We start from the raw sequence: 15841 nt of genomic DNA on the forward strand, positions 1-15841 counted from the left end.
TCGACCTGTGACCTCTGAACTATACCAGTCAGCCAACAGAGCTTCCTGAAGTTAGTTTGTGAACTATGGAGCTCTTTACTTTCCATTCCGGATCTGCCAGTATCCTCTAAAGCAATGAATTCAGCCTTCTTATGTTCCATAATAGCGTAAGGATGCCATGTGTAGCCTGCATTTACTCCTTTAAATCAGATTAATCCCGGAAAAGATTTTCCATGATGCAACAGGAAAGCCTTTTTTTGTTTCGATGTCTCAAGCTGTCTGGAATCATTTGCATCTGTTTATATCCAGCTAATGTTCCATGGGTTGTAAGTTTCAGAAGCTCAAGTTTGCAAAATGCCTTCTGCCAAAAGCATTAAGACCAATCACCACGTCACATAAAGTCAACAAATGCTGGAGGTACTTAAATAGAACTGAAGCCAAATGTTTAACATGGTATATAATAACAATTGCCATCCAAGCGAAATAATAGGTTTTCCATAATTAAAGCACCATATGAAATGAAAGTACTGTATGAATTCAGGACTTAAACTTCCCAATTACAGTTGTGCTGGAAAGTCTCCTTAAATATAATCCAGAGGAGAATCTTTACTTGGAAAGTTTTCCATTTGCGTACAGAGACTGAAATGATGAAAGACATAACACTAATATACCAATTACTGGTATAAGTGTAAGTGTACTGCTACACACCGATTCCTGGTAGTACTTGCGGCTGTTTGTAAAGCATAATTAATTGTCTGATGGGTGAAAACTATGTAAAATAGTTACCGTTAGATGCCATCTCCATGAAATCATTTTCCCTAAGAAAGCAATCAATTTTACTTTGATTTCTCTATTGATTTTCAAAAATATTTTGATACCTATCTGGCATCCCATCCAGAGCGTAGTCCTTGTGCCCTGTGCTCACAGGATCAGCTTGACCACGACTCTTCAACTAGGAATAATCGGCTTTCTGAGTGTGATTAGTAGAAGGAAGTCAGTACATGTAGAAACAGGTGCAAAACCTTACAATGCCTTGCTTGGGTGCTAAGAGCTGGTGACTGTGAGAAACAGCCAATGTGATAGCTATTGTGCACAACTGAAATGATTTCTTCTCAGACTTTCAAGAAAGTACCATCAGGGAGAGAGTTCTGTTCCTGTACTTTTCCACTTTAGAGGATTTTTAGATCCGTCTGTCTGACATGAACTGTGATTTCAGGAAGTAAAAAGCCCTCAAAGGGTGTTACCAGCAAATGACAATTAAAAATAAACACTTTTGATTTTGAAGTTGTTCGATAGCCCTTGTAAAACACTGAGAAAATGCATTTTTTCCAATCCCAGTAACCGGCTTTTTGCACGAGTAATGATTGACATTGCTGGGAGCATCTTTTACATGACATGTCCTGTTCACCGCGAGATTGATTTAGAGGGGATGGCACGGTGCAGAGATTTCAGAGCCCATGTCGGTGTCAGACTGCAGGAGTTGTCGTGTCCTGCCGTCACGAACTGCATGAATCACACGTGAGCCAGATTGACCATGCCAGTCTTCCAGTCCAGGGGGAAAGGCCCTGTCAGACAGATGAGGCTGATGAGGGAATGATAGCTGATTATGGAGGTCTGTAAGGCTGCCTCCCCTAGACAGCTCTGTTATACCCTGGGAAAGGAAGACCAGTTTTCTCCAGAACAGACTTAAACAAAACAGAGCATTAGGGACCATGAGTCTACATGGTAGATCGTATAGCTTTAATTTGTAGGACTTGCTCGACACTGGTTTTGAGGTAGAAAAAAACTGTAACATGTCCAGCCGGTCAACTCTCATTCTTCAGATTTCATTTCTCATGAACGGAGATGCAGAAGAGCATCAGGGATTTCCAACCACAGCCATTTTTGAAAGCTGCAGTATGTCCTTTTATATACTGTATATACATACAATCACTTGATCTTCATTTTAGTTATTTGTTTTTGCTATGGTTGGAGAACATTACATAAGAATGGTCCAGCCCATCTTTAGTGGTTAATTGGTCCCAGGATGTCATCCAGCTTTTCTACAAAAGTGCCAGGTTATTGGCTCCAGCAACAGGGGTTCCTGGCTCCCATAACCCTTTCTGTCCCCCTGACTTCATTTTTAAATGCACTTCATCATAGCCTCCACTTGTGGCTTCTGGTCAGTGGATCAGTGCTCAGTCGGAGGAATTCCAATGGGTTGACTTCGTCAGTGTCTTTGAGGCTTTAATACAACCTGAACACTTGTATCGGGTCTCCTTGTCGTCACCCCTGTTCAGGACTGAAAAGGTTCAGTTCCTTCAGTCAAGGGTCTTGTGCTTTAAGTTGAAAATGCTTTCAAGAGGCTTAGCTATTCAATCCCTCCTCAGTGAAGGGCTGGGTTCCTGGTGGTCCCCTGTGAAAGGGGACCACAGAGCCTAACCCGAGACAGATCTGGAACTCGGTCTGAAGAATGCACTCACAATGACGTTTTTTTTTAACTGGTCATTTTGGTGTTTGTTCGACTTACTGTACTACCGCTCCGTTGATCTAGAATAAAGAGGGTCCTCATCGACTTCCATCCTCTGAGACTCGGGGGAGTGCGCTCTCTCGTGCTGTGCGTAGCGAGCGCCCGTCGGAATCGGCACAGACCTTTTCACAAATGATCGCTGCAGCCCTTGAACTACAGTATGATTTCAAGGAGTAGAGCTGCTGTAGTGACACAGCAAGGCTGAGTGGAAGAACAGGCCCGGCAGGGCTGCTCCGTATCTGTTTGCTGGTTGTCATTTGTGTTGGGGGTTTCTAACACAATGCAGGAGTAAAAGAGTCTATGAGACAGGTGTTTCATTTTCATAGAAATTTCACAGGTTTTGCTTGCAGAACTGCAGCATTGTTATTTTCACATCAACATTTACTGTACATTTAGCTGTACTTAAGGCCGCATTGTTTATTTTCAATGCTGAACATCTGGAAATACATAGCTGGCTCTTCAAATCTTTACTATGATTTCATGGACAATTTGAGATGCAAACAAAATATGCTGTGCCATATTGATAATTATGAATCAATTAATCTTTTCAAGCTGGGAATGCAGCACTTGTTTCTATGGAAACTGAAATAGAGGGGTATATGCTGTGACAGCAGAAAGCAGGCTGAGGTAAAGAGGTAATTTTATATACAGTATGTACTGTACCTCAGAAGGATCTTGGATGCTCTGTGTTTTTTTAATGGATGCTAATGAGAAATATTGTGAAATACTGTGTCCGCAGCTTTTTCACCATTTTTACCACTAAGTTCTGATACCAGCCTTGAAGTGTGCATGTCATGGGTATGAATCATGGGGAAAAATGTTGTTTTTGTGTCTTTGAAAACCAAGAGCAGAAATATAAACAAGTAATTAATCATGCTGCACTGGCTTGGAACCAGAACAATGGAGCAACAGACAGTTACTGATAATAAACTTTTTGTAAAAAAGGCTTGATTCATTGTTTGAACAACAATAACCTGGGATTGTGACTGTACAGATGATTAGAAATGTCACAGATTTATATTCTGAAGAACTTTAGAATAGGGTCAGGTAAACCAAAAGAATACTTAACTTTGAGTTCAAGAGTCTAAGTACAGTACATACAGTACATACTGTACAGTGGTTTTAAAGGTTTAAATTAAATGTTTTTTTCTTCACAAGCTACTGTGTGCCTTTCTGCATTTTTTTCTTTATTTTTTATGTGTGAAATGAACTTCAGGTCAGCTTCACCTTCGTAAGGCTTGTGTCAGTTGGCATTCTCAGTTCTAAGGTGATACAGTCAGTTACAGTTTCTCAAAATCCATTTCCCCTTTGATTCTGGACTTCAGTTTAAGTCAGATGAGTGGAGGAAAGCCTGTTTAGCAGATTGTTAAGCAAATGTAATCCTGTTGTCATTGTTTCCACAATGTGATTCTGCTCAAAGGCCTTCCATAAAGACGGATATTACACTGTGTCCCATGATGTTCCACAGTGGAGCTGGTTCACACTTGTAGTTGCTGAACTGAGCTGCCACAGAGAGAGCACTTGTGGGCATCTCTTGCTCCTCTGGAAATCTGTGGACTGCTATATTTTTTTTCTATATTATTGTTTTCCTTACCTCCCACAGTAAAAAGAGCATCTCTGAACTTCATGGAGCCACTTATGACATTTTGTTTTCATTTTTTAACCTTAATCTAAGTTGCCGTTTTTTCATTCTTAACTTCCTCTTGACTTTCATATTGTAGCGTAATGCAATACACCTGTGGGCTTACAGGCCCTGGTTGTACCATGTGTCTGAGGGCAGTCTGTTGTAATGCAGTGTATCAGCTCCTTTTGAATTCCCTTTGAGGTGGAGTGCCACATGAGATGTTGCTCTTTGAAGTGAAAATATAACCATTGATGGGCTTGTGTTTGAAATGCACACAAGAGGTGGTTGATGCTGTTTCGAGGTGCGTGTGTATACAGCCCAGCAACAACCTGGCTGTCACAGTACTCTCTCCTCCAGTTTCTCACGTGGAATGAAGGTGTAAAGACCCTCAGTACATCAGTTTAATAACTTTTACCTCCTAGGGAAACCCAGTTAAGGATTTTCTTGCCAGCATTCTGCTCCATGAGCTGGAGGGAACAGCTTTATTCCTCTTTTGCCTCCTGTTCTCCAGCTTGTACATTTCAAATTGACAGTCTGGAAGGTTTAATAACAAGTGTGGAATAAAATGCTTAGATTGAAAATAAAACTTCTTTATGAGCCCATTTTCTCTCTAAAAACGATAACCTGAAGCAAAGTTTTAACTTTGAGATTAAATTACGTTTTTTAAAAGATTGGTGTTGCACACTTTTATCTTTCTTTTTCACCATTTATCCGGTCCTGATTATATTTCGATCTAATTAAAGTTTGATGTTTTTTAAAAGTCAGTAAGACTGTAATCTGGTGAACAAGAGGATGATTTTTTTTAAAAAACAAGCAAATAAGAAACATGATATGAATCTGAACCACAAAAGGCTGGCAGAACATGACAGGCACTATTCTGCAACACAAACATGCAGGAAATGAGCAGGTCCTAAACTGACCATTCCTGACAGTGTTTCCTAATGTCTGGACATTGTCCTTCTCTGCATTGCTTTTGTTTTATATTCCACACTGACTGTAAAAATGGGCCGATTTCCTCATTGTAAGCATGCCGGTATTGTTTTTAGGAATGGCATTCAACTCTTTTTCAGGAAGGGACTTTCAACAGTAACACATTACCCGAGATGTAGACTGTTACAAGAGGTAGGGCCTCACGCAGTGTCAGGGTTTCTGAAAGGGGTGAGCTGTTGGACCCCTGTGGGAAGGGGGTTCGAGCAAGAGTAAATCCAAGATTCCAAATCCAAGTCGTTAGGCAAGAGCGGAGTCGAAATTAGGAAAACCAGGTCGGGTAGTCAAAGGAGTCAGGTCGAGAATAGTAGCGCCCACAAGAGAAAGCTGTGGAAGACTTCTCAATAGCGAGCATACAGTAGGTAAGCCGGTGAAGAGTGTTTAAATATTGAAGAGAGAGAGACGTGGTCGGGTAATTAGTTCCTGGATGAGCGTGTGTGGAATCTAGTACGCGTAGGAGTGCCAGGACGCTTACGGGAGAAGGTACTGTACGAGTCGTGACAGCCAGCCCATCAGCACAGGAGTGTGATTGATCTTCGACACTCTGAAAGACACACTCCGGGAAGAAACGGGATGCGGTCATTTGTCAGGTCGCCAAAATGTTTTGGGAGACAAGCAGAGACTTAAGGGCGTACAGAACATTGGTTGTGGCTGGTAGTGAAATTTGTTCTCTTTATCTGTGGGTTCAGACTTGTCCTCAGAAAGCTTCAAAACCCCTTTGAAGGTTGTTTTACATTTTAGAGTCGTGCACACATCTCAGACTTTCTTTGAATCCCTGTGAGCACCCCTCCTGTGCTTTTGTGGTGCTGTTGCCCGCTTTAAATGAAAATAAAAGACTGAAGAGAAGCAGCGGTTGATAATTAGGTATTAATCTTCAGAGACCCCCAGAGGATGAATGTTTTTCAGGGAATGGAAAAGCGGAGTATCCCGTGAATACCTTATTAGAGCAACAATTGTAAGCGCCCCCAAACAACCTGGCTGCCACCGCCCCTGCTCCGGGCTTACAGGAGCAGTGTGTGGTGGGTAATGAGCCGGCTTTTGCAGGGGTTTTGTCAGGCAGCATTTCCAAGGGAAAAGGGGGTGCTGCCACAAGGGGGTGCTTATTGAAGCAGGAAATTGAAAAAGGGCTTCACGGATTTATTGCGCGTTGCCGCTAATAAGCCTTGTTGTGTGATGACGGAAACACGCACTTATTGATTTCATGCTTTAGGTTCAGTCTGTAACAATCACTTTTGTTCCCAGTTTACTGGCTGCGTCTAACACTGACAGATTGTTAGCGCACAGCCGCAGGACGGGAATCGGACCAGAAACGCGGAGCATCGTGCCAACCGGAGGCTTTAAAACAATGCTGACATTTTTCTCTGCGGTTGTCACAGTTTCGTGTCCCCGCCACCAGCCCCTCCCTCGTTCAAACGTGCGTCTTTGATGGAGAAAGAACGTGGCCACAGAGCTACACCAGGAGCAGAAGGGAAAACTCAAGAGAGTGGAGCTCTCCTGTGTGCAACAGTCATGCAAGGGATAATGACACACTAGAGGAAAGTTAACCACAGTGTGTTGTGAGATCAGCAGCTGCGAAACCACAGTTGCCTTCGTTGGCTAGGATCAGGATTTCAATTCTTGTCCTCACTACCTGCAGAAGCAGTACCAGCACTTTATATAGTATAGTAGAGTACAACTGAGGGGTGCTCTGTTTTCCCCGATGTGGGTGGAATGTCTGTGTATTGTCTGCAAAACATATATCTGCATTTTGTGTCCACACACTGGCCTGGGATCTTGTCCTTTTAATCCAGTATTGATTTATGCCCGTTCCTCACTGTGCAAAAGTCCAGACCGATGTCTGAGCGGTAGCATCATTGAAAAACACCCTTTAGACAATGTAAATAATTTATCCGTTTTAAAATATCCGTGGCTTGTTTTTCAGGGAGCATCTTTTTGTTTTAATGGGGTTTCCTGGGACACCCCCAGCCTGATGTTTTTTTTTAAGTTATGTACACTGCAGCCTGCAGACAAACCATATCTTAATAAACATGAAATGCAAAGCCTCACTATTGGGAACAGCACTGGTGAATGCTACTGAAAGCGGCATTGATGTTAATCATGTGTAAGCATGGATCTACACTCTGATTAATAGCATTAATGTATGACAGAATACGCCTGGAGCAGCTCTTTACCTGACTTTGGTAGGGGATTAAAAATTGAATCTGTTTTGATGATATCATAAAGCTGTTTACAGTGCTCGTGTTTTGCCTTGGAATTCCACACATGATTATCCCCAGTGATGAGCTATAAATGGTTCCTAATATGCCATTTAAAACTGGTGAAACAAATAAATTATACAACATTACCCAGTGTAGTTCCATAGAGAAAGACTGGGGACTAGGTTGGTAGGTTAAAAGTAAGAAATTGCTTTCTGTTGTTTAGAGTTGTGAACATTGCAGAAGGACTGTGTAATAGCTTACAATTTTGTTTTGACTAAAGCTGGTTCAAAATGAGTACAGGTTGCACAGCTCTCCTGTGTGCAACAGTTATGCAAGGAATAATGGCCAGCCAGCTGTACTAGGTAATCATAAAGCTGCAAATCCAGTCTCTCTGTGTCATTAATGCACACATAATGTGCTCCCAGCACTGGAGTTCCTGGAAAACACTATTTGGATTGCACTATAATAGGCAGGGAAAGGGCTGGAAGAAAGCACCTTCATTATAGGATTGCTTAGAAATGGGATTGGCTCATGCCTGTCTTGGCCATTACAATAACTCAGTTCTGGCAGGCTGGTGATGGTGAGTCCTCATTGTTGCTGCAAAACAGCATGTATATCATTTGTAAGTCAGAAGAACACATTGCACGGGATGACCTGTGCTTTTCTGGAGCTGCACAATTACCAATATATATTTTAATTTCCAGGAACAGAACGCGATAAAATAAATTACATGCATATGTTTAGAATACTGTCATAAACTTACAAATAATTTCAAATGTTTGAGGGGAAGGAAAGCTACTGGCATTTGAAGAGAAGAATTAACAATAAATAGAGGAAAATGAATTTAAATTTCCCTCTGTTTCCAGTCTGTCCCCTGTGTGTTTGAATTAAAGTACCTCTGCCAGACTCCCTTGGCTTCTCATAATCATCAGCGCAGTATCGTCTTACTTCTGTGACAAGTAACGTATGTAACATTATTAATTTGTTGGATGGGAATGTTACATTTTATCTAAGAGCAAACTCAAAACTTGCCTCCAGTAAACTGAAAGTACCATACAAAGGCACACAGACCGTCACAGGCCTATACTGTTCACGCAGAATCTAAACAGGAAGGTTGGTTGAAATGATGTTATACAAATCACATACTGTACAGTATATCATGGAGATAAGGGAAGAGAATTAGGATTTGGGTGAGCAACTACAGTCCTTTTTAATTAGCGAGTGATTAAAATCTTAAACAGGTCTCCTGGGTGGCTCAATTTGTAAAATTGATCTGGGGTCCTGGGTTCGAGCTTGGGTCATGTCACTAGCTAGCCAGCTGTGTGATTCCCCAGGTGGAAGTGCTCATCTGACTGAGCGCCGTTGAGGGCAGGGTGGGATTAGCTGGTTAGAGCTCTTGGCTCTCAGCCACACAGTGACTCCTGCAACCTCCCAGGCATGTGCGGGCAGGTGGTGACGGACGCGCCTCTCCTCCATTCAGAGCTGAACCTCAGCTAGGGGGCTGTGCAGCCTGTGACATGCTAAAGGACGACTGGCTTGAAGGTGGGCGGGTCAGAGGTCAGGTGGGCGGGACAGAGAGGTCTGCCCTCATTTACCTCATTCTCTCCTGCCCATCCCCACACCCATGGCTGTGAATTGAGACACCCAGCTGGCCATTCCAAGTCAGGTGCATATGACAAAATACAACTGGAAAATAGCGGAAGTCAAAAATGAAACTCAGTTAACTTGATTTGACTTTAAATTAAATAGATACAGTACATCAGAGGTACACTGAAAAGTAAAGGGGCCTGCAGCTTTGGAGCTGGCCATCCCAGGTTTCGAAGCTCAGTATGAAGATGCTCTCATTGGCAGTTCTAAAAGAGGTGTGCGTGTGTTCCCTGAAGACCCAAGCCTGCTAGTCTGAAACTGTTTCAAGCAGCCTTGTTTCTATACTGACTTGCCCACTTCCTAAAGTTAACTCTTCTTTGCTTGAACTGCGTCTAAGGTACAACTATGTTCCTCCTATATTGCTACAGAATTCAAGCTGTATTACTTGCGTACTATAGTTGAGAGCTGTCAGCTCCAGTATGAAATAGGGTGAGGGCTGTTGGAAAACTGGTTGGTGGGATGCTTGGCTTTGCTCATAAGTGATTTTGGCTCTTGAGGTACTGAATGTTGTAGAGTGAGTAGGATTGCTCATTCAGTGATTGATACAAAAGCCCTGCCATTAGGTGACTGCAGTGCAAGTACTGGACAGTACAGTACCTCAGGCAGCACAAAGCTGCTGTCACTCTTCAAGTCTCTCAGTCCAGAGTGGAGATGAATTAGTGAATTAGGCTTTTTCTAATTTGAGGAGGCTTGTGTAAGGTTAAATTTCCTTTTTCAGTCCAGGTGGATTCTATAATACTATTTGCTATATTAAAACCAAAATATTTTTCCATGTGTTCCCTTCGGCTGTAGGATAGCTAATCATAAGTAATAGCTTGTTTTATTGCACAGATGCTTTATTAGGAAGCGTAATAAATGTCACTTATTGCCCCAGGCTATCTGTTGACTAACAAGGTTATCACGGAAAATTGATTTGTACAAACCACTTTGCATAAGTTAAAATTTTGGATTATCATACTTGAATTAAAAAAAAAAGTTTTTAAGCAGTCTAATAATACACCATGCAGTAAGGTCAACTGAAGCTTCTCGTATGCATGATACATGTTAAAGCATATTGATCTCATGCTATATTTTTAGGACTAAGGAAGTTAAAGCAAACTCAAAGATGTTCCATTGTGATTAAGATGCCCTTCAGTCACCTTTCAGGCTTAGTTAACTTAAATATCTCAGAAACAAGATATAAGAAAGTTTGTCAGATAAAGATGTTACACAAATTTTGATAACAGTATTCAATTCAGAAAGGACATAAGCAAAGTGGCTCTCTGGAATAAGCAGAGATCCTGCTGTGGAACTCCAAAAGTAATCTATGTGGAATTGAATTTTTATTAGGGTCAAATGAAAACAAAATATGATTTTTTCCCCCTTCCCTTGCCATCAGCATTAAGACTGCTGATTGGAAGGAGAGGCGAACAGCGGTGAAAGTAGGTTTATGGAAATCACATCACCACATGAAATCACGTTGTACTGAGAGCTCTTTTTATGGACATTTATGGCTGCCGATAACACTTTCATCTTTCATTCATGACATAATTTGAAACAATTACTGCAGAGATGGGAGCTCTAGTATTGTAGCGGTTCCCCCCTGCACCTCTTCACCTTTCAGACAGGGTACAGGCTGTTCGCTGGGTTCGTTTTCATTAAGAGGAGATGCCCAGAAATGCACAGTTGAGACTGACCTGGGCTAACGGAGGAAAACAGGGGGTAGACGCTGAGAAAGACATTGCTCTTTTTCAACGCACACTGCTCTACTGGTCTGAGAATATGGGTCAAACCCCTTACCAGTACTTGACAGCTACTTCTCCTCAGCTCATCCTGAAGAGGGGTACTGTCGGTCTCAGAATGGCGGGGAAATGATGAAGCAGAGTCACAAGGAACTGGCTAGAATTAGGGTTTCTCCAGCCTTTACAAACAGCGTGCCTCTGTTTTTTTGTTTCATTATCTTTGATGTGACAGCCGTGCAGAGTTATTACACTGTGCGTATGCTAACACCACTCCCCTGTGACAGTGTTTAATGGTAGCTGCGTTGCAAGGTTTTGTCATTGGCACAGCATCCCCAGGCTGTGTTGAAAATAAAAACCCTCGACTGTTTCTGGATTAGAAAAAGATGCCGAACAAACTGTTGGGATGTGATTTGGTACAGTATATAATATTTTGCAGTTTGGGGAAATACAGTTCATGTTGAGAGGACGTACAGTATGTACAGTAGTTGTGTTTAAAATGATAATAAACTGGTTGTAAACCATCACCAAGACCTTTGTTTAGATAAAAATGTGACTTAAAAAGGGACAGATGGATTTGGAACTGTATGTGAATTACAAAAGGCTAGGTGTTAGTCATCTAACATTTGAAAAGCCTGAAAGAAACCGTGAGAAGATAACATTTCCATTTAGATTCTTTCCCAACAGAGTCAGCATTGGGTCTTCGGTTCTGGTCTCTTGCTGTGCTGGAGGACCTTCTGTGATACACGCGTGACCTTTGGACCTGAGATACTGTACCTGCTGCCCGTGAGAGTGGGAGAGGGAGGAGAGAGCCGAGAATAACGACGTGTGCAAGCCGGCAGTCCGGGCTGAGCTCTGAGCTCCTGCTGAAGAGAGTGATTTTCTGCTATCAGAGCAGAAGTGGTAAAAATTGTGTGGGAAGAGCTGCTAATTGGGCAGACCTTTCCAGTCTGTGCTGGGGACGGGGAGCTGAGCCCTGCAGGGCTCATTGGTATTCTAATGTCGTCCTTCGCCTCCAGCTACAGCACAAACTCTGACATTCCCAGCTTTTAACAAGACAAAGAAAACACCTGATACAATAGCAGGTGCAGCCAGAGCTCAGTCTCCCCACTGTTAATGGTGAGCTTAGATGATTGCTTTTAATGACTCATCTAAAACGTCAACCTTTCTTTCATTAACGATTTTAAAATGGTTCAGACAAAGTTTCACCTGCCCCTCGCTGATCTCCATTTTGCACAGACTTCGAAATGCTAAGTTCCTTTCCGCAGGCTTTAATCAGCCTCCCCCCCACAACAAACACAGGGAAAGCTTCTTAATCACTTATTTCACAGCGTGCCTTTGTAACGGGACAGTTCGTCCGAAGCACCAGATTTCTTCCTGTAAGTGGGATTTCCCCCACCGTGTTCAGCTTTGTCATTCTTTACTTTATCTCAGTTCAGAGTCAGCTCCCCTCTGTCCCCACCACACCACAAGCAGGAGTTCACTGCTCACTGCACCACAGGCCCCTGGGACAGCCACCTCAGCCAGTCTGGAATGGCACTGAAATGAATCGGAGAATTGTGGCCACTTCCTGGAGTGCCTGCTTGCTTCTGCTGGTGAGAACAAACAATACGCTCTCGGAAAGACGATTCAACAAATAGTATAGATGAAGAAGCACACGACCTCTGTGTTTCTGCCACATGTCCCTTGCATGCCCGGTGTTCCGAAACACCATTAAGCAACCTGACCTGTTTATTCTGCTGTGTACTGTCTCTGAGAGAACAAATACAAGTTTTACTTTTCTGCAGAAGGTTTTCGGGGTATCCTGGTGTTCCTGGGGGTAAGCAGTGAGGAGGCCCAGCTCTGCCTGTAATACGTCAGAGCGCAGTCACGCTCAGGGCTGGTGTGGGCTGGTTGTGGTCCAGTTGGATCCTGGACAACAGCAAATCCAGCAAAAAAAATCCAATAGTGATGTGTTAACTCAGAAGCTTAACTTTTTAAAGGTTACTTTTATTGATCATTAAAGGGCACTCGTTTTTCTTTCCTGTCAGCCAGCAGGAAAGGAAAGGAAGGGAAAAAAAAACAGGCCTTAAGAACTTTTTGCAAGAAAGAGAATGACAATGTTCCCAGGAGTTTACCAATTAGCCATTTACCTGGACAGCACCACAGCACAGGTGGATCTGTTGTTCTTGAACTCTTTATTATTGATTACATTTGTGCAAAAGCTGTTAAAAGTTCCGTGAGCCCTGTGGTGAGGTGAGTTTTAAATATATTCTGGCTATTGCTGTGTAACTTTATTGAATTAATGCTTTGAGGGAAAGTTTTAAATCTGTTTATTGTCACGTTGTGTCCCTTCAGAAACACTGTAGCAATTACAATATACAGTATACTGTAAAAGAAGGGTATGACTGTGCACACTCCATTATGTACTTTTAATCCTGAAATCTAATAATGTACTTCATACCATACTATGCCATATATTCAGAAATGTCTTTCCAAAATGTAGCGTTCTATTCTCAAAATCCTAGAAATCAGATATTAATTATTGGTGCTGTTAGCACTCCAGCGTGTACCTGTATATTGCAATGCCCTTTCATTTGCAAGGGAACATGCACTGAATGAGAATTGCACCTTTTTGTGTCTGTGATTAAAACTATGTGCGCTTTGTGGTTGGAGTGATGAAATCGAAAAGGTTATGCTCAGATGCTTGTTGAGAATATTGACAAGCGCGTGTTTGTCCAGGTCTGAGATATTAGTCTTTTATCTTCCAGGAGCTGACGCAGAGTTAATCAGAATAAAGGATAAATTAACATGCTGCAAATGCATCTCAAGGTAGAGGCATTAGACACTGATAAGGTCGGCTGTTAAATGTTATCAGGAGCTCTGGCTGAGCCACTGGAGACTTCAGCTCTGCTGAAGGAGTCGAATGCTGTATTTAAATGGTTCTATAAACGCCAATCAATGAAATGCAACCAGAGACCAGTGAGAATAGCTATCAGCCCTAGGTATATAACTCTATCAGACTGCTGTTCACACTGCAGATTTGCATCTTTGTGGCGCCTCTCTGCAAATGCAAACAGGAGACGCAGGCTGGCATTGAGTGCAGTCAAAAAACACATCTATCATGGTCATCCATCTGGTTGCGACATAATGAAAAAAATGAATGAATATTTTGAAAAATACCCCAAGAGAGACGTATAAGGATGAGATATTTGTCTGGTTATATTGTACATAAGCATCTTTATAGACAGTTTATGCAATTCACAGGCAGCAGCCTCAGCTGTATTGTAGAATACAGGGGAGACCTTTGAGAATAAGACAACTTGCGAGACCTTGAGTGGGTTGCAGATAGTTGCTTTCTTGCTAATTTAGGAGAAGAGAACACAGGATGATTTTTCTCTCTTGCCTCAGCTTACGGTTTCCAATTTCAGCTCACCTGGCTTCTGCTTTTGCAAACCCACGTAGAAGAACAGCCCTGCATTACGTAACATTTCACCGAACACCTACAGTGGCTGCTGTTTGAGTGCACTCAAGCTGGAGTTAAGAAAAAGTGTCTCACCCTGATCATGTCACGAACAAGGACTGAAATCCGTGTCAGATCTTGTAGAAGACCCTATGCGATGCGGTAAGAGCTGGAGAAAACAGGAGGCGTGGTAAAAGGAACACACAGGGGTTTAATAGTGCACAAAATAATAGTGACAGTCCGTGAGACAGTGTACAGGGAAGACAAAACGGCATCCAAATCCAAACGGGTCCAAGGGCAGGTCAAAGCACAGTCCGAGAGTCCATCAACAAGGAATCCATCCTGGGACGCGACAAAGTTAAAATCCCCGGGAGAGGGGAGCACACGGACAGACAAAACATGGAGGTCCAAGGGTGACGGGGCGAGATCCTCCAGACCCAGGGCTCAGGAAGCGGGACGTGTCGGGGATGAGGCCTGTGCCCTCAGGAGATGGACGTAGGGTTTCCTGGTGTCAGGCAGGCCTCACGACATCTTACCCTAATGATGAGCCCCGAGGACTGGAGGAGCTGGTCTTTAAATAATAACGCTAAAAGGGTACACCTGGAGAGCTTCATCACACGGACAATAATGGGAGCAGTGGAGCGCCCTCTAGGGAGGGATGTCGGGCGTGACAGATCAAGGTACAGTGGCTCTAACCAAAATGCCTTCAAAATCAAATTAGTGAAATCAAAAACCCTGCAGCATAAACTCTACACTTGAGATTTACTGTGTCAAAATGAAAGTAACAGTCTGCACAGTTAGGTTCTGCTGCACAGTGGGTGTCAAGTTGTTCCTCAAATCTGTGACATGGAACCTTGAAATATTTTATTCAAATTTGCACCTTCCAGTCTGTAGTTGATGGTTTTTTTAAATTTGATCGCTACTTTGTGAATTTGTTTCGTAACCTTAGTTGCAGCAACTATGCTTCTGTTTTGCATTTCACACCCATCACATTTTAGTGCTGCCTGAAGCCATCACTTCACCCTGTTATCTGTTATCCTTTTAGACGTTCACTGGCATGTGACTGCGAGTGCAGGGCCTGCTGTTCCCCAGCCACAAGGCAGTTTTGTAAATATAGACCGAGCTCCAGCAAGAGACCTGCAAGTACTGTACCTCGCTCTGCCTTTAAAAAGTGTCCTCCATTTATTCCTCCCTCTGCTCTCCCTTCTAACTGCGCCCTACATAGTTTTCATCCAATCATCTGTTGTGTCAGTTCTGGTTCATGCGCAAATGAGAAAGAATCAGTGTGTGTCAGTGTGCTGTAGCCCAGAATCACTCGGATAACTTTGGTAAAAGTCCAGTTAACTGCGATCTATCATGACGCAGAACAGATTATTGTTTTCACCTGCAGTCCTGCCCCAGTTAACATATGGCTTGGTTTTGTAGGCCTTATGGCATAATTATTCACACTTTCTTGACCATTAGTTTGTTTCACAATAGTGTCTTTATTCGTCCATCTTCTAACAGCTGCTTCCAATTCAGGGCTGTGAGGTAGCCAGAGTCTATCCCCAAAAGCAACAGGCACAAGGCAGGATGCATCCTGGATGGACTGCCAGTCCATTGCAGGACACACACAGACACGCACTCCCTCATTCCAGGGCCAATTAACCTACCGGCATGTCTTCGGGTTGTGGGAGGAAATCTATGCGAACACAGGGAGAACATACAAACTCCACACAGATGGTATCCCTTGTGTCT

This window comes from Atractosteus spatula, chromosome 11 (assembly GCF_055471065.1).
Source record: "Atractosteus spatula isolate fAtrSpa1 chromosome 11, fAtrSpa1.hap1, whole genome shotgun sequence".
NCBI lineage: Eukaryota > Metazoa > Chordata > Actinopteri > Semionotiformes > Lepisosteidae > Atractosteus > Atractosteus spatula.